A 22,180-nucleotide genomic window follows, 5' to 3' on the forward strand; every position below is an offset into this window, starting at 1 on the left:
AGACTGACTAGAGGAAAGAGTTGTTATGGAAGTGAAATGATATTGGCAATGAGGTTATATATATCGACGTATTGAAGAGGTATGATTGGGGTATTGAGATTATGTGAAGTTGTTGATTATTGGAGTTTTCGTGGACAAGAGGTAAGGTAAATGATATTGATGATCGACGTATTGAAAAGGTATTATTGAAGTATTGAGATTATGCGATGCTGATGATTATTGGAGTTTTGGTGGATAAGAGGTAAAGTAAGTGAGGAGCATTTTTTTGTTGTTGGTCTATATGGAACAAGGAGGATGAAGATGGCAGACTAGAACACTTAAGTAGAAGGAAGATTGTCTACACACACTTTGTTAAATCAATAAGCAGTACATACTTTTTTTTCGAAGAGAGGAAGCATTTGCATATCTTGGCACACTGACAGTTGTTCAGCAACCGTACAATTTGATCTAGCTTGGCAAACTTTGGTCTTGACATGATGACTAAGACGCTGACTAACTATTATTGACTGTTATACATTGCTGCCACTACTACGTGATACACATGATGAACATAAAATTTTGACAGAATTGCATTTACACAGTTAACACTATTCAATTACACAGTAGCACTAATGTGGATGAAAGATGAGTGAGTGTTTTTTGTGTGTTTTCCTTTCCCTATCCCAAATTGGTACCAACCTATCTCCTAAATATTATTTTACTTGTTGTTGTGGCTTGCACTGACACCCATAAAAATTATAGGTTTACTGATATTTGTGTATTTGTAATATTTAATATGACAATTATCTGATATCATTTGTGTGTTTATTATGATTTGTATGTTTAGTGTAAAAGCATTGTATGTGTATTCAAACTATTGTTCATGCCTGAACTGTCTGATTAGTGATGGTGCTGCACTTTTCAACATGATGTGTGACATTTAGTCATGTTTAATTTCTGCTGATGAACAGTGTGATTAGTGAAAGTGAATATTATGGACTGCGGTCAGCACCTGTTCAACATTGCTGGGTGCCACTGATGGACTGCTTCTACTGAAATGGTGTTACTTGTTGGTGTCTGCACCTGTTCAACATTACTGGGTGCCACTGATGGACTGTTTCTACTGAAAAGATGTTACTTGTTGGTGTTTGCACCTGTTCAACATTGCTGGTGCCACTAATGGAACTGCTTATACTGAAATGGTGTTACTTGTTGGTGTCTGCACCTGCTCAACATTGCTGGGTGCCACTGATGGACTGCTTCTACTGAAAAGATGTCACCTGTCGATGTCTGCACCTGCTCAACATTGCTGGGTGCCACTGATGGACTGCTTCTACTGAAAAGATGTCACCTGTTGATATCTGCACCCGTTCAACATTGCTGGTGCCACTAATGGAACTGCTTATACTGAAATGGTGTTACTTGTTGGTGTCTGCACCTGCTCAACAGTGCTGGGTGCCACTGATGGACTGCTTCTACTGAAAAGATGTCACCTGTTGATGTCTGCACCTGCTCAACATTGCTGGGTGCCACTGATGGACTGCTTCTACGGAAATGATGTCACTTGTTGGTGTCTGCACCTGCTCAACATTGCTGGGTGCCACTGATGGACTGCTTCTACTGAAAAGATGTCACCTGTTGATGTCTGCACCTGCTCAACATTGCTGGGTGCCACTGATGGACTGCTTCTACCGAAATGATGTCACTTGTTGGTGTCGGCACCTGCTCAACATTGCTGGGTGCCACTGATGGACTGCTTCTACTGAAAAGATGTCACCTGTTGCTGTGTGCAGCTGCTCAACATTGCTGGTGCCACTAATGGAACTGCTTATACTGAAATGGTGTTACTTGTTGGTGTCTGCACCTATTCAACATTACTGGGTGCCACTGATGGACTGTTTCTACTGAAAAAATGTCACTTGTTGGTTTTTGCACCTGTTGACCATTGCTGGGTGCTACTGCTGGAACTGTCAACTGCTTATTCTTGAGCTATGGAAAGCGTTTATGTGAATATTTGTATAAACTGATTTTTTTGTGTATTACTGTTTGTGAAAAGTTATGAGACTCTTACCTGCACATATTCGTCATTGCTGACGCTATTGATTGAACTGTTTAACCACATAATACTTGTGTTAACTGTTATGTAAAGTCACATGTATGAAGGAATTTGTATTGCTTACTGTATTTTATATATTAGGTTATTGAAAGGTCAGTGCAAAGCCAAAATTTTATCTAGTTATATGATATTTACGCATTAATATTATCTTTTATTTTTGTCTGTATTTTTTTTGACGAATTTGGTGGTATTTTCACCACCACTGCTGGCAAAAATACCATCAAATTCTAGCCTGTGGAGGAAGGGCATATGAAAGGTGGTTACACTGAGCCACAGCGCCAGAGATCGCGCTAGAGAGTATTGTTCCGCCGCCTCCACTAGCAGTGATTATTGAGAACTCGTAGTGGGCAGTGCTTTGGGAGAACTCGTGGTAGTCAGTGCTGAGATGTCGTAGTGAGGAGTGTTTGTTGAGATGAGCTAGTAGGCAGTGCTTGCTGAGATGTGATACTGAAAAGTTCTTGTTGAGATGTGATAGTAGCGAGTCGGTGTGGAGAGATTGTAATGTCTAGAGTGCTTTTCATCAATATAAATTAAGGTAACAAACTACTTTTCTTTTCTTTCTCATTATTTCAATGTCCTGAATAATGCGTCATTACAGGTTCAGTCAACAAAGCATCTGGCTTGTGTTCTTGTAATAGAGTGTAATTCTGGTTTTCTTGAGTAATTATGGTATTTCTATTTTCTTTAATTAATTCAGTATAAATGATATTTAAAATTTCTTGTGTTGTTGAAGAAGAACCGTGCCAGATGCGTACGTTGAGTCATACTTCCACACACAGAACAGTTACACTTGTGCTTTGGTTTCGTAGGTTTTATAGTTGCTGGGGACTTAATTAATTAATTGTGTTAATGAAAATTTCCATTTCATTCTTTGTTGTTGTTCTATGCAGTCAGATTGCGTAATAATACTAGTCAGGGCCAACCGTTACGAGACTTCGTAACCGAACAGACAGCTACTAAAGCAAAAAATTAAAAATTATTTGCATTCTTTTTTTTAATTAAGCCCCCATGCACCATGCGTAAGTGCAGCCTGCAGCAAGATTCGTGAAAAGACGATCTATTCCAGAGCATTTGTTTCAGATAAAAAAGGGACACTAATCACTACACCTGTGCACATGGAAACGCTATAGGTGGGCCAACAAGGAAAACTACAAGGTAAAATGGCGAAGGTAACGGCGACGTAACATCGGTACACAAGATAAGATTGAAGGCAAAATTATTTATTCCTTAAAACATTGATGTAGTGCATCTATAGACTGCTGTTGCATGCTAACTATGTACAATTACTTGTGAAATACTATACGTTTCATAACAGACTCGCGTGCCCACTCGGTCCGCGGAGACAATTTCTATGGATCATGGCCAAATTTTAATGAGACAAAGAAAATTCACAAATACACAAAAATTACCAAGATCCGGAAAAGATTAGAAGCATACACACACAGTTGTAGGCACATAAACATTCACACTGAACCGAGGGCACTTCAACATATGCAACTCCTTTGTGCTGCGTTCCTCTCACGGATCAAAGTCAAGACTGCATTGGGAATCAAACTGAAAGTCTACAAAAGCCTTGCATTCCCTGCTACAACCCAGCATGTAAATCTTTATAAGACGAAATTCGAGACCAAAAGCTAAAAGCTCCCCTCTCTATGTGACAACGCGACACGCGGTCAGTCCAACTCACCCTTCTTCGACTGGAGCACAGCTGTGTACGCTTCCCGTACCGGCGGCAGACTGCCTCCCGCTTCTCCAGCCTCTTCCACGCTCCGCGTGGACCGGAAAACCCCAGGATGCCATTTCCGCCACCAACCTAACGCAGGTGGATTTCTCACAAGTAGCGGAAACCTCTTTGCCGACTTGACCACTACGAGAGTTGGCAATGAAAGGTGGCTACAGGACCCTTTCAATGTCTGCTTTTGAAATAAAATGTTTTACAGCAATAGTCCCACTATTTTATAGCCACACCTCGTATAACGTCTTTTCTAAGCACAGCATGTTGTACAGACGCATTTTTCATGTGATGAAAGTTACAAGACTGTTAAACTCAGCCATTACAGTGTGTAATTTCGCATGTAGCGTTTTTACGAGGGCTAGTCGGAAAGCAAGGTCCGATCGGGCGCGAAACGGAAACCACAGCGAAAGTCCAATGAAGCTTTACACAGACGTGTTGGGCAATGTCTCTAGCAAACCCGTCGATCGCATCACGTCGCTATTTTCAGTTCTGAGCTCTTAGTGAGCGCGTAAATATTCCTAGAAAATAGTGTCTCCCGCCAAGTATGAGGGCTTGGTGAGTAATGAAGTAACTTAAATCTCTTGACAGAAGCAAGTATTGCGGTCCAGACTGTACACCAAAAAAAGGTTCAAATGGCTCTGAGCACTATGGGACTTAACAACTGTGGTATGAGCACTATGGGACTTAACATCTGTGGTCATCAGTCCCCTAGAACTTAGAACTACTTAAACCTAACTAACCTAAGGACATCACACACATTCATGCCCGAGGCAGGATTCGAACCTGCGACCGTAGCGGTCACGCGGTCCCAGACTGAAGCGCCTAGAACCGCACGGCCACACCGGCCGGCGACTGTACACCAGCTGAGTTCCTTTCGGAGTATGCTGATACAATAGCTTCGTACTTAAGAATCATATACAGCCGTTCGCTAGACGAAAGATCCGTACCGAAAGACTGGAAAGTTGCACAGGTCACACCAATACTCAAGAGAGGTAGTAGAAGTAATCCACTAAATTACAGGCCCTTATTATTAACGTCGATGTGAAACAGGATGTTGGAACATATATTGTGTTCGATCATTACGAAGTACCTCGAAGAGAACGGTCTATTGACACACCGTCAACATGGATTTAGAAAACATCGTTCTTGTGAAACTCAACTAGCTCTGTAAGTAGGCTGTTTATGTTTTCTTATTGGCAACGTTACGTAGCGCTCTGTATGAAAATCACTGGCTGTGCTGTGTGCAGTCTGTGGCTAGTTTGTATTGTTGTCTGCCATTGTAGTGTTGGGCAGCTGGATGTGAACAGCGCGTAGCGTTGCGCTGTTGGAGGTGAGCCGCCAGCAGTGGTGGATGTGGGGAGAGAAATGGCGGAGTTTTGATATTTGTAAGAATGGATGTTATAAACTCCTATATATATTATGACTTTTGATGACTATTAAAGTAAATACATTGTTTGTTCTCTATCAAAATCTTTCATTTCCTAACTATGCCTATCAGTAGTTAGTGCCTTCCGTAGTTTGAATCTTTTATTTAGCTGGCAGTAGTGGCGCTCGCTGTTTTGCAGTAGTTCGAGTAACGAAGATTTTTGGTGAGGTAAGTGATTTGTGAAAGGTATAGGTTAATGTTAGTCAGGGCCATTCTTTAGTAGGGATTTTTGAAAGTCAGATTGCGTTGCGCTAAAAATATTGTGCGTCAGGATAAGCACAGTCTTGTATAATTGTTGAAAGGGGACGTTTCAGCTCTTTACTCACATGAAGTGTTGAGTGCTATTGACAAGGGATTTCAAATTGATTTCGTATTTCTGGATTTGCAGAAGGCACTGTACGACACAAACAGCTTGTACTGAAACTGCGTGCTTATGAAATATCGTCTCAGTTATGTGTCTGAATTAGCGATTTCCTGTCAGAGAGGTCACATTTGGTATTAATTGACGGAAAGTCATCGAGTAAAGCAGATGTGATTTATGGCGTTCCTCAAGGTAGTATTATAGGCCCGTTACTGTTCGTTATCTGTATAAACGATTTAGGAGAAAATCTGATTAGCCGCCTTAGGTTGTTTGCAGATGATGTTCTCGTTTATCGACTAGTAAAGTCATCAGAAGATCAAAACAAATTGCAAAACGATTATAAACAAGATATCTGCATGGTGCAAAAATTGGCAATTGGCCATAAATAATTAAAAGTGCAAGGTCGTCCACATGAGTGTTAAAAGGAATCCATTGACCTACGATTACACGATAAATCGGACAAATTTGAAGGCAATAAATTCAGCTGAATACCTAGGAATTACAATTACTTACAACTGATGTCGCCTGATATTATGCAGCCCACATATCATAACTGTCGTGTGTTTCCTTCCTCATGACAGTTCTCGGCCGCACTCTGCTGGGGCAACGAAGATCCTCCTGCAGCGTTTTCGATGAGAACTGATCACGCACGATACAGCCTGTAGTTGGCTCTCCTTGAGTTTTATCTCTTCTCACATGAACCGTTGGCCATGAAGACGACATTTTGGCACACACAACGAGCTGCAGACCAACGTAGAGAATTGGTCGAAAGCACAAGCGGCTGCGTTCGGCGACGAGCATATAGAAAGTTGGTACAACGCTATGACAAATGTTAAGTCGGAGTGGCGACTATGTAGAGAAGTAGCTGGCAGCTGTAGCAAACTGTTATAAATAAAACATATTTTATTTTGATTTCGCGACCGATCGGACCTTACTTTCCGAACAGCCCTCGTAATTTGGCGCCATTAGCTTAGGGAGGGAGGGTGAGGTCTCCTGTCAAATCAGGGCCTTTTTAAAAATAAATCTGAATTATGTAATTTGATCTGTTATTACTGAAATAATCGTAAAGGGCAGTGAGAGCCGATGTGCCGGAACTTGAGTGACAGCCGGCCGGCAGCGGTGTCCCACTCTGTCGGCTCCTCGCTGGCGGGTGGCATCTGGCGGCGTGCAGCGCAGCGAGCGGCCCGGAATAGCCGGCCAGCCTATTTTCTCTGGGCGGCGCGCGGTGGCGGTAAACAGGGCGGGCCAAAGTACACGCCGTGGGCGCGGGACGCGTGCTTCCCCTGTGACGCGCTGCTTCGTTGTGGTGGCTCTGCGCGTCCACCTCCACACGTAATTCGCGACACGCTGCGTATTACTGATAAGGAAACGTCACCGACTTGACCTCATGGAGGGATAAGGAAACATCACCAACTTGTCCTCAGATTTTAAGGAGAAATAACAAACTTGCCAGACATCAGCCCAAGCGTTAAATCCCGTGCGAAAATATAGGTCATAATCCTGATACCACGCAGCTATGATCGAAACATAACAACGTTTAAATTTTTCGCGCGCACCGTTTGTTTGTCACTCGCTCGGCCCAACCTCAGCAGCCTAATGTCCTACCACGAAGTGCAAGACAGGGGGGCGACAACCAGAGTCCTCCAGTGACCGTGGCATACAAAGCACCCTCCACCACACACCTTAAATTGGTTTCTAGAATGTAGATCTAGATACAGAATGGAAGTGACGAGAGACCCACAGCCACTAAAGCCCTTCCACATAACATCAGTGGAGAGAACATAGAGCTGCCACGAGGTTGTATGATATCAGGCTCCGTCGCAATTCACTGCTTTCAACATGGACTATTAATGATGTAGCGTATGCATGCATACGATATGTAATTCTAGTTTTCGCGGAATTATTTCCTATAGCCCCCCCCCCTCCCCCTCCCCGTGTGTTCAGCCATACAGACAGCCGTACCATAGGTGTAACCACATCGGAATGGTATCTGTTGAGAGTCCAGACAAACGTATGGTTTCTGCAGAGGGACACATTTTCAGTAGTAGCAGGGGTAACAGTCTATAAGACTGGTCTGGTCTTGTAACATCAACCAAAAAAGGCTTTGCTGTGCTGGAACTGCGAACGGCTGCAAGTACGGGGACACTTCGGCCCGTCCGGTTGGCCGTGCGGTCTAACGCACTGCTTTACGGGCGGGAAGGAGCGCCGGTCCCCGGCACGGATTCGCCCGGCGGATTTGTGTCGAGGTCTGGTGAGCCGGCCAGTCTGTCGATGGTGTTTAGGCGGTTTTCCATCTGCCTCGGAAAATGCGGGCTGGTTCCCCTTATTCCGCCTCAGCTACACTATGTCGGCGATTGCTGCGCAAACAAGTTCTCCACGTACGCGTACACCACCATTACTCTACCACGCAAACATAGGGGTTACACTCGTCTGGTGTCAGACGTTCCCTGGGGGGTCCACTGGGGCAGAACCGCACAATAACCCTGGGTTCGGTGTGGGGCGGTGGAGTGGCCGAGCGGTTCTAGGCGCTACAGTCTGGAACCGAGCGACCGCTACGGTTGCAGGTTCGAATCCTGCTTCGGGCATGGATGTGTGTGATGTCCTTAGGTTAGTTAGGTTTAATTAGTTCTAAGATCTAGGCGACTGACGACCTCAGAAGTTAAGTCGCGTAGTGCTCAGAGCCATTTGAACCATTTTTGGGGCGGCGGAGGGGTGAAGTGGACTGCGGTAGTCGTTGTGGGGTTGCGGACCACTGCGGCTAAGGCGGGGACGGAGCCTCTTCGTCGTTTCTAGGTCCCCGATTAACATAACATAACATAACAAGGGGACACTTCAGCCGAGAGGATGCAGCTCTTCTTCATGGTTAAATGATGGTGGAAACCTCTTGGGTAAAATATTCCACAGGTAAAATAGTCCTCCATTCGGAGCTCTTGACGGGTACTACTCATGAGGATGTCGTCATTAGAAAAAAAAAATGGCGTTCTACTTATCGGAGCGTGGATCGTTATATCCCTTAATGGGGCAGTTAGATTACAAAATTTTAAAAGGTAAATGGATAGGTTAAGGGTAGACGTAATGGGAATTAGTGAAGTTCGGTGGTACGAAAACAGGACTACTGGTCAGGAGACTATGCAGGTTGTAAATACAAAGTGACATAGGGGTAATGCAGGATTGGGTTCAATAATGAATGATAAACTAGGAATACCGATAAGCTTCTATGAACAGTATAGTGGATGTATTATCGAAGCCAAGATATACAGGCAGCCCACACTACCACAGTAGTACAAGTTTATATGCCAACTAGCTCCGCAGACAATGAAAAGATTGAAGACATGTATGACGAGATAAAAGAAATTATTCAGATAGTTAACGGAGAAGAGAATTTAATTTTGAGGGGAGATTGGAATTCGATAGTAGTAAAAAGAAGAGAAGGAAAAATCGTATACGAATTCGGAATGCGGGGGAAGGAACGAAAGAGGAAGCCACCTGGTAGAATTTTACACAGAGCATAATTTAATAATCGCTAACACGTAGTTTAAGAGTTATGAAAGGTTGTATATGTTGAAGAGACTTGGAGACACCGAAAGGTTTCAAATTGATTATGTAATGACAAGACAGAGCTTTCGGAACCAGATTTTAAATCGTAAGACTCTTCCAGATGCACATGTGGACTCTGACCACAATTTATTGGATATGAACTGTACATTAAAACTTAAAGAAATTGCAAAAAGGTAGGAAATTAAGGAGGTGGGATCTGTATAAATTTAAAGAACTAGAGATTGTTCCGAGTTTCAAAGGTAGCATTGGACAGCGACTGAATAGAATTGGGGAAAGAAATACAGTAGAAGACGAATGGGTAGCTTTAACAGATGCGTGTAGACACAGACGGTCAAATAAGTAAAACCACAAGGCGCCTTAAAATCCTTGGATAACACAGGAGATATTGAATTTAGCTGATGAAAGCAGAAAATATAAAAATGTAGCAAATGAAGTAGGCGAAAAGGAACACAAAAGTATAAAAAAATGTGATTGACAGGGAGTGCAAAAAGGCTAAGCAGGACTAGATAGATGACATGTGGAAGGATTTAGAAGCCTATTTCACTAGGGGAAAGACAGAAAGTGCCTATAGGAAAGTTAAAGAGGTCTTTGGAGAAAATGGAAGCAGCTATATGAACATGATAAGTTCTGATGGAAAACCAGTTCTAAGCAAAGAAGGGAAAGTTGAAAAGTGGAAGCGGTATACAGAGGGTCAACAAAAGGGAGATAAACTTGCTGGAAATATTATAGAAACGGAAGATGGCATAGATGAAGAGGGGATGGGAGATTTGATACTGCGAGAATAATTTGACAGAGCACTGAAAGACCTAAGTCGCAACAAGGCCCCGAGCGTAGACGACTTTCCGTCAGATCTAATGACAGTCTTGGATGATCCAGTCATGACAAAACCTTTGCCGCGCGGGATTAGCCGAGCGGTCTCAGGCGCTGCAGTCATGGACTGTGCCGCTGGTCCCGCCGGAGGTTCGAGTCCTTCCTCGGGTACGGGTGTGAGTGTTTGTCCTTAGGATAACTTGGGTTAAGTGATGTGTAAGCTTTGGGACTGATGACCTTAGCAGTTAAGTCCCATAAGATTTCACACACATTTGAACATTTTTTTTGGACAAAACCCTTCCATGTGGTGTGCAAGATATAAGAGACAGGGGAAATATACATCATTGGGGACATGTTGAAAATGTGTGCCCCGACCGTGACTCGAACGCGGGATCTCCTGCTTATATGGCACACGCTCTATCCATCCGAGCCACCGAGGGCACAGAGGATAGTGAGCCTACAGGGACTTATCCCTTGCAAGCTCCCCGTGAGACCCACATTCCCGACATGTCCGCACCACTACATTCGTGAGCAAACATCTATTAGGAGCACTACGAATGTTGGGAATGTGGGTCTCACGGGGAGCTTGCAAGGGATAAGTCCCTGCAGGCTCACTATCCTCTTTGCCCTCGGTGGCTCGTATGGATAGAGCGTCTGTCATTAAGCAGGAGATCCCGGGTTCGAGGCCCGGTTCGGGCACACATTTTCAACATGTCCCCAATGATGTATATCATCGCCTGTTTACATATAGGGTGTCGATTTAAATATCATTTCATTGTAGAAGTTGACATCGGGGAAGATCAGTTTGGATTCCGGAGAACTGTGGGCGCATCCGAGGCAATACTGACCCTACGACTTAGAAGATGGGCTGGCTGGCTCTGAGCACTATGGGACTTAACATCTGAGGACATAAGTCCCCTAGAACGTAGAACTATTTAAACCTAACTAACCTAAAGACATCACTCACAGCCATGCCCGAGGCAGGATTCGAACCTGCGACCGTGCGGTCGCACGGTTCCAGACTGCAGCGCGTAGAACCGCTCGGCCACTGCGGCCGGCTAGAAGATGGGTTAAGGAAATGCAGATCTACGTTTACAGCATTTGTAGTGTAAGTAGGCTGTTTAGGGTTTTATATTGGTAACACCACGTAGCGCTCTGCATGAAAATCACTGTCTGTGCTGTGTGCAGTCTGTGGCTGGTTGGCATTGTAATATACGCCATTGTAGTGTTGGGCAATGGGATGTGAACAGCGCGTAGCGTTGCGCAGTTGGAGGTGAGCCGCCAGCAGTGGTGGATGTGGGGAGAGAGATGGCGGAGTTTTGAGAGCGGATGATCTGGACGTGTGTCCATCAGAGACATTTGTAAGACTGGATGTCATGAACTGATATATATATATATATATATATATATATATATATATATATATATATATATATATATATATATATATCAGTTCATGACATCCAGTCTTACAAATTTACTGTCTCTGATGGATATATATATATATATATATATATAATGTTTGTTCTCTGTCAAAATCTTTCATTTGCTAACTATGCCTATCAGTAGTTAGTGACTTCAGTAGTTAGAATCTTTTATTTAGCTGGCAGTATTGGCGCTCGCTGTTTTGCAGTAGTTCGAGTAACGAAGATTTTTGTGAGGTAAGTGATTCATGAAAGGTATAGGTTATTGTTAGTCAGGGCCATACTTTTGTAGGGATTATTGAAAGTCAGACTTTGTTGCGCTAAAAAATATTGTGTGTCAGTTTAAGAACAGTCATTTATAATTTTTCTAAGGGGACGTTTCAATAGACTTAGAGAAAGCTTTTGACAACGTTTACTTGAATTTTCTCGTTGATATTCGGAAGATAGCAACGGTAAAATACAAGGAGCGGAAGGCTATTTACATCTTGTACAGTAACCAGGCAGCAGTTATAGAGAGTCGAGGGGCATAAAAAGGAAGCAGTGATTGGAAGGTTGAGAAAGAGCTGTAGCCTACTCCCCATATTATTCAATCTGTACATTGAACAGACAGTAAAGGAAACCGAAGAAAAATTTGTAGAAGGAATTATGGGAAGAAGAAATAAAAACTTTAAGGTTTCCCGATGACACCGTAAATCTGTTACAGGCAGCAAAGGACTTGGAAGATCAGTTGAATGGAATTGACAGTGTCTTGAAATGTGGGTATAAATGAACATCAACAAAAGAAAAAAAAATAATGGAATGTAGTGGAATTAAATCAAATGATGCTGAAAGGATTAAATTAAGAAACGAGATATTCAGACTAATAGATGAATATTTTTATATGGGCAGCAAAATAACTGGTGATCGATATAGAGAAGATACTAAATGTAGACTCACAATGGCAAGAAAAGCGTTCCTGAAGCAAAGAAATTTGTTTACATTGAATTTAGATTTAAGGGTTAAGAAGTCTTCTGAAAGTATTTGTATGGAGTGTAGCCATGTATGTAAGTGAAATATGAACGATAAAACAGTTTAGACAAGAAGAAAATAGAAGCTTTTGTAATGTTATGCTAAAGAAGAACGCTGGATGGATAGTTCACATAACTAATGAGGAGGTACTGAGTAGACTTGGGGAGAAAAGCAATTTGTGACACAACATGACCAGAAGAAGGGATCAGTTGACAGGACACACTCTGAGACATTGAGGATCATAAATTTAGTATCGGAGGGAAGGGTAGAGGGTAAAAATCGTAGAAGTAGACCAACAGATGAATATACACTCCTGGAAATTGAAATAAGAACACCGTGAATTCATTGTCCCAGGAAGGGGAAACTTTATTGACACATTCCTGGGGTCAGATACATCACATGATCACACTGACAGAACCACAGGCACATAGACACAGGCAACAGAGCATGCACAATGTCGGCACTAGTACAGTGTATATCCACCTTTCGCAGCAATGCAGGCTGCTATTCTCCCATGGAGACGATCGTAGAGATGCTGGATGTAGTCCTGTGGAACGGCTTGCCATGCCATTTCCACCTGGCGCCTCAGTTGGACCAGCGTTCGTGCTGGACGTGCAGACCGCGTGAGGCGACGCTTCATCCAGTCCCAAACATGCTCAATGGGGGACAGATCCGGAGATCTTGCTGGCCAGGGTAGTTGACTTACACCTTCTAGAGCACGTTGGGTGGCACGGGATACATGCGGACGTGCATTGTCCTGTTGGAACAGCAAGTTCCCTTGCCGGTCTAGGAATGGTAGAACGATGGGTTCGATGACGGTTTGGATGTACCGTGCACTATTCAGTGTCCCCTCGACGATCACCAGTGGTGTACGGCCAGTGTAGGAGATCGCTCCCCACACCATGATGCCGGGTGTTGGCCCTGTGTGCCTCGGTCGTATGCAGTCCTGATTGTGGCGCTCACCTGCACGGCGCCAAACACGCATACGACCATCATTGGCACCAAGGCAGAAGCGACTCTCATCGCTGAAGACGACACGTCTCCATTCGTCCCTCCATTCACGCCTGTCGCGACACCACTGGAGGCGGGCTGCACGATGCTGGGGCGTGAGCGGAAGACGGCCTAACGGTGTGCGGGACCGTAGCCCAGCTTCATGGAGACGGTTGCGAATGGTCCTCGCCGATACCCCAGGAGCAACAGTGTCCCTAATTTGCTAGGAAGTGGCGGTGCGGTCCCCTACGGCACTGCGTAGGATCCTACGGTCTTGGCGTGCATCCGTGCGTCGCTGCGGTCCGGTCCCAGGTCGACGGGCACGTGCACCTGCCGCCGACCGCTGGCGACAACATCGATGTACTGTGGAGACCTCACGCCCCACGTGTTGAGCAATTCGGCGGTACGTCCACCCGGCCTCCCGCATGCCCACTATACGCCCTCGCTCAAAGTCCGTCAACTGCACATACGGTTCACGTCCACGCTGTCGCGGCATGCTACCAGTGTTAAAGACTGCGATGGAGCTCCGTATGCCACGGCAAACTGGCTGACACTGACGGCGGCGGTGCACAAATGCTGCGCAGCTAGCGCCATTCGACGGCCAACACCGCGGTTCCTGGTGTGTCCGCTGTGCCGTGCGTGTGATCATTGCTTGTACAGCCCTCTCGCAGTGTCCGGAGCAAGTATGGTGGGTCTGACACACCGGTGTCAATGTGTTCTTTTTTCCATTTCCAGGAGTGTAGTAAGCAGATTTAGAAGAATGTAAGTTACAGTAGTTATTCGGAGGTGGAAAGACTGCCACAGAGTAGAGAAAAATGGAGAGCTGCATCAAACCAGTCATCGGACTGAACACCAAAACAACAACAACAACGATAGCACTTGATATTCGACTGTTGACAACGAGTCAAATGGTTCAAATGGCTCTGGACACTATGGGACTTAACTTCTGAGGTCATCAGTCCCCCAGAACTTAGAACTACTTAAACCTAACTAACCTAAGGACATCACACACATTCATGCCCGAGGCAGGATTCGAAACTGCGACGTAGCGGTCACGCGGTTCCAGACTGAAGCGCCTAGAACCGCGTTCTAGTTCGGGTGTTCAACGGAATTATCAGTCACCGACATACTGCGGCACAGAGAAATACCTCTGCTAGCCTCCAGTTAAAGTTATGAATGATGCAGCTCCTTCGATGCTCAGACTGGTGTATGTAAACCTCTACTACAAACCATATATACTATACCAAGCAAGGCACTTCTCCACTTCCACCCCTGAGTAATTAAATTTCATTCGGCATTATTGACGGAGTGCCGACAACCATCTCTATACACACTCACGGGTCTAAATCAACTGAAGAAAGAGAATTTATATACTTCTGTCCCAACATGGAAACCAGAGCTATGTACACGCTTCCCACTGAAAGCAACAGCGTTACTAGACGTCCATAATTTCGTGAGATTTATTTTTTTAAATTTGGACCCTTATTCCCCCTTGGTGAGATTTGGTGGAACCTCTCCATCCCCTCGCGTGAGGTAAAAAGTGAGTAAAAATTATTTTTTTAAATTTCTTTTAAACATTGACGAAAGCACTACATAAAAACGTTTTATATAGATAGTGCATTAAAGAGTATTTTCAATATATTAAAAACACTATTTAAACGTACCAAACCTGAATAATATTTGAATGTATAGACGGACAAAAAGGCTTCACGAGAATAGTATTAAGCGTTTTGATGGATCCCTAAAAAATTGACATTTTATCAGTATATTGAATACATAAAATATCATTCAACGTTTATGTTCTGTACAGATGAAAGACAACATTGTTTATACCTTCCTTTGAAGCGTACGATAACGCAGTTTTTCAGTCTCTTCATGTACGTGTATGTCACTGACAGAATTCTTGTCGGTGAACTTCACCTTCCTTCCACAAACAATTAACCTCTTGCTCGCATGTTTGTTTCGACTTGTCGGCAAAGTGTTTAACATAGACACAGTGCAAGTTTAATACAAATTTATGTTGAACCCAATAACATTTTCTTTATATGCGTTGCAGAACATCACGACTGCCTAACCGGCTGAAACGTAGTAATTTCGACTACTGCAGGGAACTCCCCGATTGAAATCTACACTTGTGCACCACTTGTTTCAAATCGGGGAATCCCTGGCATGCACTCGTGGAAGGCATTCAGTTCGGTTCAGAGAGGCCATATAGACTGCTACGCTCTTTAATATTGTCTATGCTCGGGATTAATTTTATAAAAGAAAATGTTATCCGTTATTATAATGTATAGTCTCTGAATTAAAATGTTGGCGTGAGATTTTCATTGTCCCCAATCACCCCTTTAAATGAGATTTGGTGAGTTTTTGCCGGAACCCTCCCCCATTTTGCTCTCACGTAATTAACAGACGTCCCCTCACGACGTTACGTTTGAGGTTATAGCGCTAACAAAGGCATTCAGATGCGCTTTGCAGATATTCGGATACTAACAGATTCGCAGAGTACCCTCGAAAAACTGTGACATAAATCCTGGGAATTGAAAGCTATTACCTCTTTGATGTACATGAACTAATCTACCAATATATCGAACAATACAAGAGAGTGTAACTTTTCAAGATCAAAGGGCATTCCGAAATCATAGACAACGAAATAGCTGACCAATTAGCAAAGAGTATTATCATAGGAGGAATGCAATTCTTTGTACGCACGTCAACCTCGTACAGATTTCCTAAATACTCTAAAAAAAGTGACATCATTCCTAGAAAAACAAGGTATTCAGAGTTATACCTTTCACGACGCATACATTTTCACGACTACATACACTTTCACGACGACGTAAATCAGTCATAAGAATCCGAAATGGACACGTATGGTTACTCTGCACCTCTCTACAGACTCAAAGTTTTAACCTTTCCATATTGCGAAGATCATCCCTCAGAACTGACAGATCTAAATCCCGTTCTGATCGGCTTCCCCGTTGCGCCAGTTAGCAAGTCAACCTCTATAAGGCGTCAAACTGGGAAATCCCCTCTCTACATGTGTCACGAACCTTGCTCGACAGCCAAAAATCTACGTTCACATCTCAAGATACTTGTAAGAGACGAACATTTATCTCTAAATTCCAAAATGTGAAGACACCCGCCCACAGCAAACGCATTACTCCAAAGGTGTACAAGTCAACTGACGCTGAAAGAAAAAACCACCTGCATCCACTACATAATTGGTCATTTGGGTACAGTTTTTACGTCTTGCCCAATGATTTATTTAAAAGTAAACGCTTGCTTCTTCAAAGAATCGAACCCCGTTTATAACACAGCTTCAAACGCCTTATTACTTTGCAAATGAGTTAATAGGTTAAATATTTTTCTTTAGGCATGTAAGTTGGAAGTCGCTAAGTGGTCTTTTTATGAACAATGGATGAATATAAGCTGGGTAATTTGCGCTCCATTTTAAGCAAACGCTAGTTTTCCATGCGTCTAAATTTCTATGACGTCATATCTCTTGAACTTTGTATCGTTAAATGAAATACACTATGTGATCAAAAGTATCCGGACACCCCCAAAACATGCGTTTTTCATATTAGGTGCATTGTGCTGCCACCTACTACAAGGTAATCCATATCAGCGACCTCAGTAGTCATTAGACATCGTGAGAGAGCAGAATGGGGCGCCCTGCGCAACTCACGGACTTCGAACGTCGTCAGGTGATTGGGCGTCGCCGGCCGAAGTGGCCGTGCGGTTCTGGGCGCTGCAGTCTGGAACCGCGAGACCGCTACGGTCGCAGGTTCGAATCCTGCCTCGGGCATGGATGTGTGTGATGTCCTTAGGTTAGTTAGGTTTAACTAGTTCTAAGTTCTAGGGGACTAATGACCTCAGAAGTTGAGTCCCATAGTGCTCAGAGCCATTTGAACCATTTGATTGGGCGTCACTTGTGTCACAAGTCTGTACACGAAATTTCCACAGTCACGCGTGTTGCCGAAATCTGACTGCATAAACAGTAAAAATGTTGTAAGCAACAAACATTTTTCTTCATCTTTGTATGGGGTGTGACACCGAGAAAAAAATTTAGTATGGATTTGAAATGATGTGTAATGTGTGTTGGAAGCCGCAAAGTGCTGTCATTCCCAAATACTGTTTGAACGAAATAAGCGTATATGCGCGCGTCAGTGACGTTGCTGCAAAGCAAACAGGTTTTTTTCTATAGATTATCAAGCGGCCGCTACCAGTTGCGATACGTTCTGCATTGAAATCACCAGTTGTGGTGACTTGCCGCCACAAGCGGGTGGACGGTCTCGCTTAGGCCTCAAACCAGCCCTGTGCTTAACCCTCGCTATACCAAAGGGGTGGCGGAAGGGGGGAGGGGGAGCGGGGGGAGGGTACTATACGGCCCGCACCTGATGTAGTCAATTACTCTGTTGTTGTTGTTGTTCTGGGCCGGCCGCGGTGGTCTAGCGGTTCTAGGCGCGCAGTCCGGAACCGCGCGACTGCTATGGTCGCAGGTTCGAATCCTGCCTCGGGCATGGATGTGTGTGATGTCCTTAGGTTAGTTAGGTTTAAGTAGTTCTAAGTTCTAGGGGACTGATGACCACAGATGTTAAGTCCCATAGTGCTCAGAACCATTTGTTGTTCTGGTCTTCAGTCCAGAGGCTGGTTTGTTGCAGCTCTCCATGCTAGTCTATCCTGTGTAAGTTACTTCATCTCCCACTACCTACTGCAACCTACATCCTTCTGACTCTGCTTAGTGTATTCACCTCTTGGTATCCCTCTACGATTTTTACCCTCCACGCTACCCCCCAATACTAAATTGGTGATCCCTTGATGCCTCAGAACATGTTCTACCAACCGATCCCTTATTCTAGTCAAGTTTTGCCACAAACTCCTCTTCTCCCCAGTTCTATCCAATACCTCCTTATTAGTTATGTGATCTATCCATCTAATCTTCAGCATTCTTCTGTAGCACCACATTTCGAAAGCTTCTATTGTCCTCTAGTCCAAACTATTTATCGTCCATGTTTCACTTCCATACATGGCTACACTCCATACAAATACTTTCAGAAACGACTTCCTGGTACTTAAATCTATACTCGATGTTAAAAAATTTCTATACTTTAGAAACGCTTTCTTTGCCATTGCCAGTCTACATTTTATATCCTCTCTACTTCGACCATCATCAGTTATTTTGCTTCTCAAATAGCAAAACTCATTTACTACTTTAAGTGTCTCATTTCCTAATTTAATTCCCTTAGCATCACCCGATTTAATTCGACTACATTCCACTATCTTCGTTTTGCTTTTGTTGATTTTCATTTTATATCCTCATTTCAGGACACTGTCCATTCCGTTCAACTGCTCTTCCAGGTCTTTTGCTGTCTCTGACAGAATTACAGTGTCACTGGCGAACCACAAAGTTTTTATTTCTTCTCCATGGATTTTAATTCAGAATTTTTCCTTTGTTTCCTTTACTGCTTGTTCAATATACAGATTGAATAATATCGGGGATGGACTACAACCCTGTCTCACTCCCTTCCCAACCACTGCTTCCCTTTCATGCCACTTGACTCTTATAACTGCCATCTGGTTTCTGTACAAATTGTAAATAGCCTTTCGCTCCCTGTATTTTACCCCTGCCACCTTCAGAATTTGAAAGAGAGTATTCCAGTCAACATTGTCAAAAGCTTTCTCTAAGTCTACAAATGGTACAAACGTAGGTTTGCCCCTTCCTTAATCTATCTTGTAAGATAAGTTGTAGGGTCAGTATTGCCTCACGAGTTCCAACATTTCTACGGAATCCAAACTGATCTTCCCCGAGGTCGGCTTCTCCCAGTTTTTCTATTCGTCTGTAAAGAATTCGTGTTTAAACTGATAGTTCGGTAATTTTAACATCTGTCAACACCTGCTTTCTTTGGAATTAGAATTATTATATTCTTCTTTAAGTCTGAGGGTGTTTCGCCTGTCTCATACATCTTGCTCACCAGATGGTAGAGTTTTGTCAGGACTGGTTCTCCCAAGGCTATCAGTAGTTCTAATGGAATGTTGTCTACTCCCAGGGCCTTGTTTCGACTTAGGTCTTTCAGTGCTCTGTCAAACTCTTCACGCAGTATTATATCTCCCATTTTATCTTCACCTACATCCTCTTCCATTTCCACAATATTGTCCTCAAGTACATCGCCCTTGTGTAGACCCTCTATATATACTCCTTCCACCTTCCTGCTTTCCCTTCTTTGTTTAGAAATGGGTTCCCATTTGATGTTCATGCAAGTGGCTCTCTTTTCTCCAAAGGTATCTTTAATTTTCCTGTAGGCAGCATCTATCTTACCCCTAGTGATATAAGCCTCTACATCCTTACATTTGTCCTCTAGCCATCCCTGCTTAGCCATTTTGCATCTCATTTTTGAGACGTTAATATTCCTTTTTGCCTGCTTGATTTACTATATTTTTATATTTTATCCTTTCATCAATTAAATTCAATATTTCTTCTGCTACCCAAGGATTTCTACTAGCCCTCGTCTTTTTACCTGCTTGATCCTCTCCTGCCTTCACTATTTCATCTCTCAAAGCTACCCATTCTTGTTCTATTGTATTTCTTTCCGCCATTCTTGTCAATCGTTCCCTAATGCTCTCACTGAAACTCTCTACAACCTCTGGTTATGTCAGTTTATCCAGGTCCCATCTCCTTAAATTCCCACCTTTTTGCAGTTTCTTCAGTTTTAATCTACCGTTCATAACCAATAGATTGTGATCAGAGTCCACATCTGCCCCTGGAAATGTCTTACAGTTTATAAAACCTGGCTCCTAAATCCCTGTCTTACCATTATATAATTTATCTGAAACCTTCCAGTATCTTCAGGCCTCTTCCATGTATACAACCTTCTTTCATGATTCTTCAAGTAAGTGTTAGCTATGATTAAGTTATGCTCCGTGCAGAATTCTATCAGGAAGCTTCCTCTTTCATTCCTTACCCCCATTCCATATTCACCTACTACGTATTCTTCTCTTCCTTTTCCTACTATCGAATTCCGGTCACCCATGACTTAAATTTTCGTCTCACTTCACTATCTGAATAATTTCTTTTATCTCATCAAACATTTCATCAATCACTTCGTCATCTGCGGAGCTAGTTCTCATATAAACTTGTACTACTGTGGTAGGCGTGGGCTTCGTATCTATATTGGCCACAATAATGCGTTCACTATGCGTTTGTGGTACCTTACCCGCATTCCTATTTTTTTATTCATTATTATTACTGATTTTTTTATTAATAACCTTGTATTCAGCTGACCAGAAGTCTAGTTCCTCTTGCCACCGAACTTCACTAATTCCCACTCTATCTAACTTTAACCTATCCATTTCCTTTTTTAAATTTTCTAACCTACCTGCCCGATTAAGGGATCTGAAATTCCACGCTCCGATCCTTAGAACGGCAGTTTTCTTTCCCCTGATAACGACGTCCTCCTGAGTAGTCCCCGCCCGGAGATCCGAATGGGATATTTTACCCAAGAGGACGCCGTCATCATTTAACCATACAGTAAAGCTGCATGCCCTCGGGTAAAATTACGGCTTTAGTTTCCCCATGCTTACAGCCGTTCGCAGTACTAGCACAGCAAGGCCGTTCTGGTTAGTGTTACAAGGCCAGATCAGTCAATAATCCAGACTGTTGCCCCTGCAACTACTGAAAAGGCTGCTGCCCCTCTTCAGGAACCACACGTTTGTCTGGCCTCTCAACAGATACCCCTCCGTTGTGGTTGCACCTACGGTACGGCTATCTGTATCGCTGAGGCATGCAAGCTTCCCCACCAACGGCATGGTTGTTCATTGTATTTCATGAATCCTTCTACCAGATTCCATATGTTTTAAAGTATTCAGTTAAAGTAAAACACAAAAATTAAGTATCACTAACAGATCACACTATCCCCAATGAATGTTATATTCAAAATTTCCAGATTACATGTCAGTATCTCTTTAAAAAGTGTGTTGAGAGCAAAAGTCAATAACAACGAACAAAATTTGCTTTTTTATTTTTCTCGTGGTGGTCATTTAAATGCAGCGGTATTGCTAGGAGTGTGGAAAAATATTTTTCCAGCTTCTGGACCCTCCTTTCACATCAGTACCTCTTTAAAAAGTAGCTTGCTACATTGTTGATATAACTCAACAACAATTAAAGAATTTTGCTTTTAAAAATTTTAAATGGGCGTTACGGAAAATTCGTTGGTATCGCTAGGCTCAATTCTCTGGCCAGAGTCTTTCGTTGCTGCGCCAGACGGATCACCTGTGTGATTCTCTTTCGCACTTACATTCCGTCTTGTCATTCGTTTACAGTGACATGAAAAGTTCCTTTACCCTTCTTTGTACCACTATGATAAAGCTTCTCTCAAAGCTGAAGCTAGATTTACTCACTGCAGTGTTTTTACTACGTACGATGTTCCCGTTGGAGGTGCTATGCCCTTGATGTCCGCCTACTTTTGAAATGATTTAACCAGACAATTACAGAGGACGTACACTGAAGGATCGACTCCCAACCTCGGTGCAATTTGACTTTTTTCCATGCATATAAGCTATTACCACAAGTGACTCCTCTGACGGAGGAGTCGATCCTGGACCCTTCAAGTCTGCCTGATAGTTTATCCACCAGTCCGTTTTTTATGGTTTTATTAATAGGGCCTCCTCTTGTGACCCATCCTTTAGCTCGCCACGAAGGCTTCCTCGGCTACCTTTGGTTCAAGTGGCTCTGAGCATTATGGGACTTAACATCTGTGGTCATCAGTCCCCTAGAACT

Source organism: Schistocerca nitens, chromosome 2 (genome assembly GCF_023898315.1).
Source record: "Schistocerca nitens isolate TAMUIC-IGC-003100 chromosome 2, iqSchNite1.1, whole genome shotgun sequence".
NCBI classification, from domain to species: domain Eukaryota; kingdom Metazoa; phylum Arthropoda; class Insecta; order Orthoptera; family Acrididae; genus Schistocerca; species Schistocerca nitens.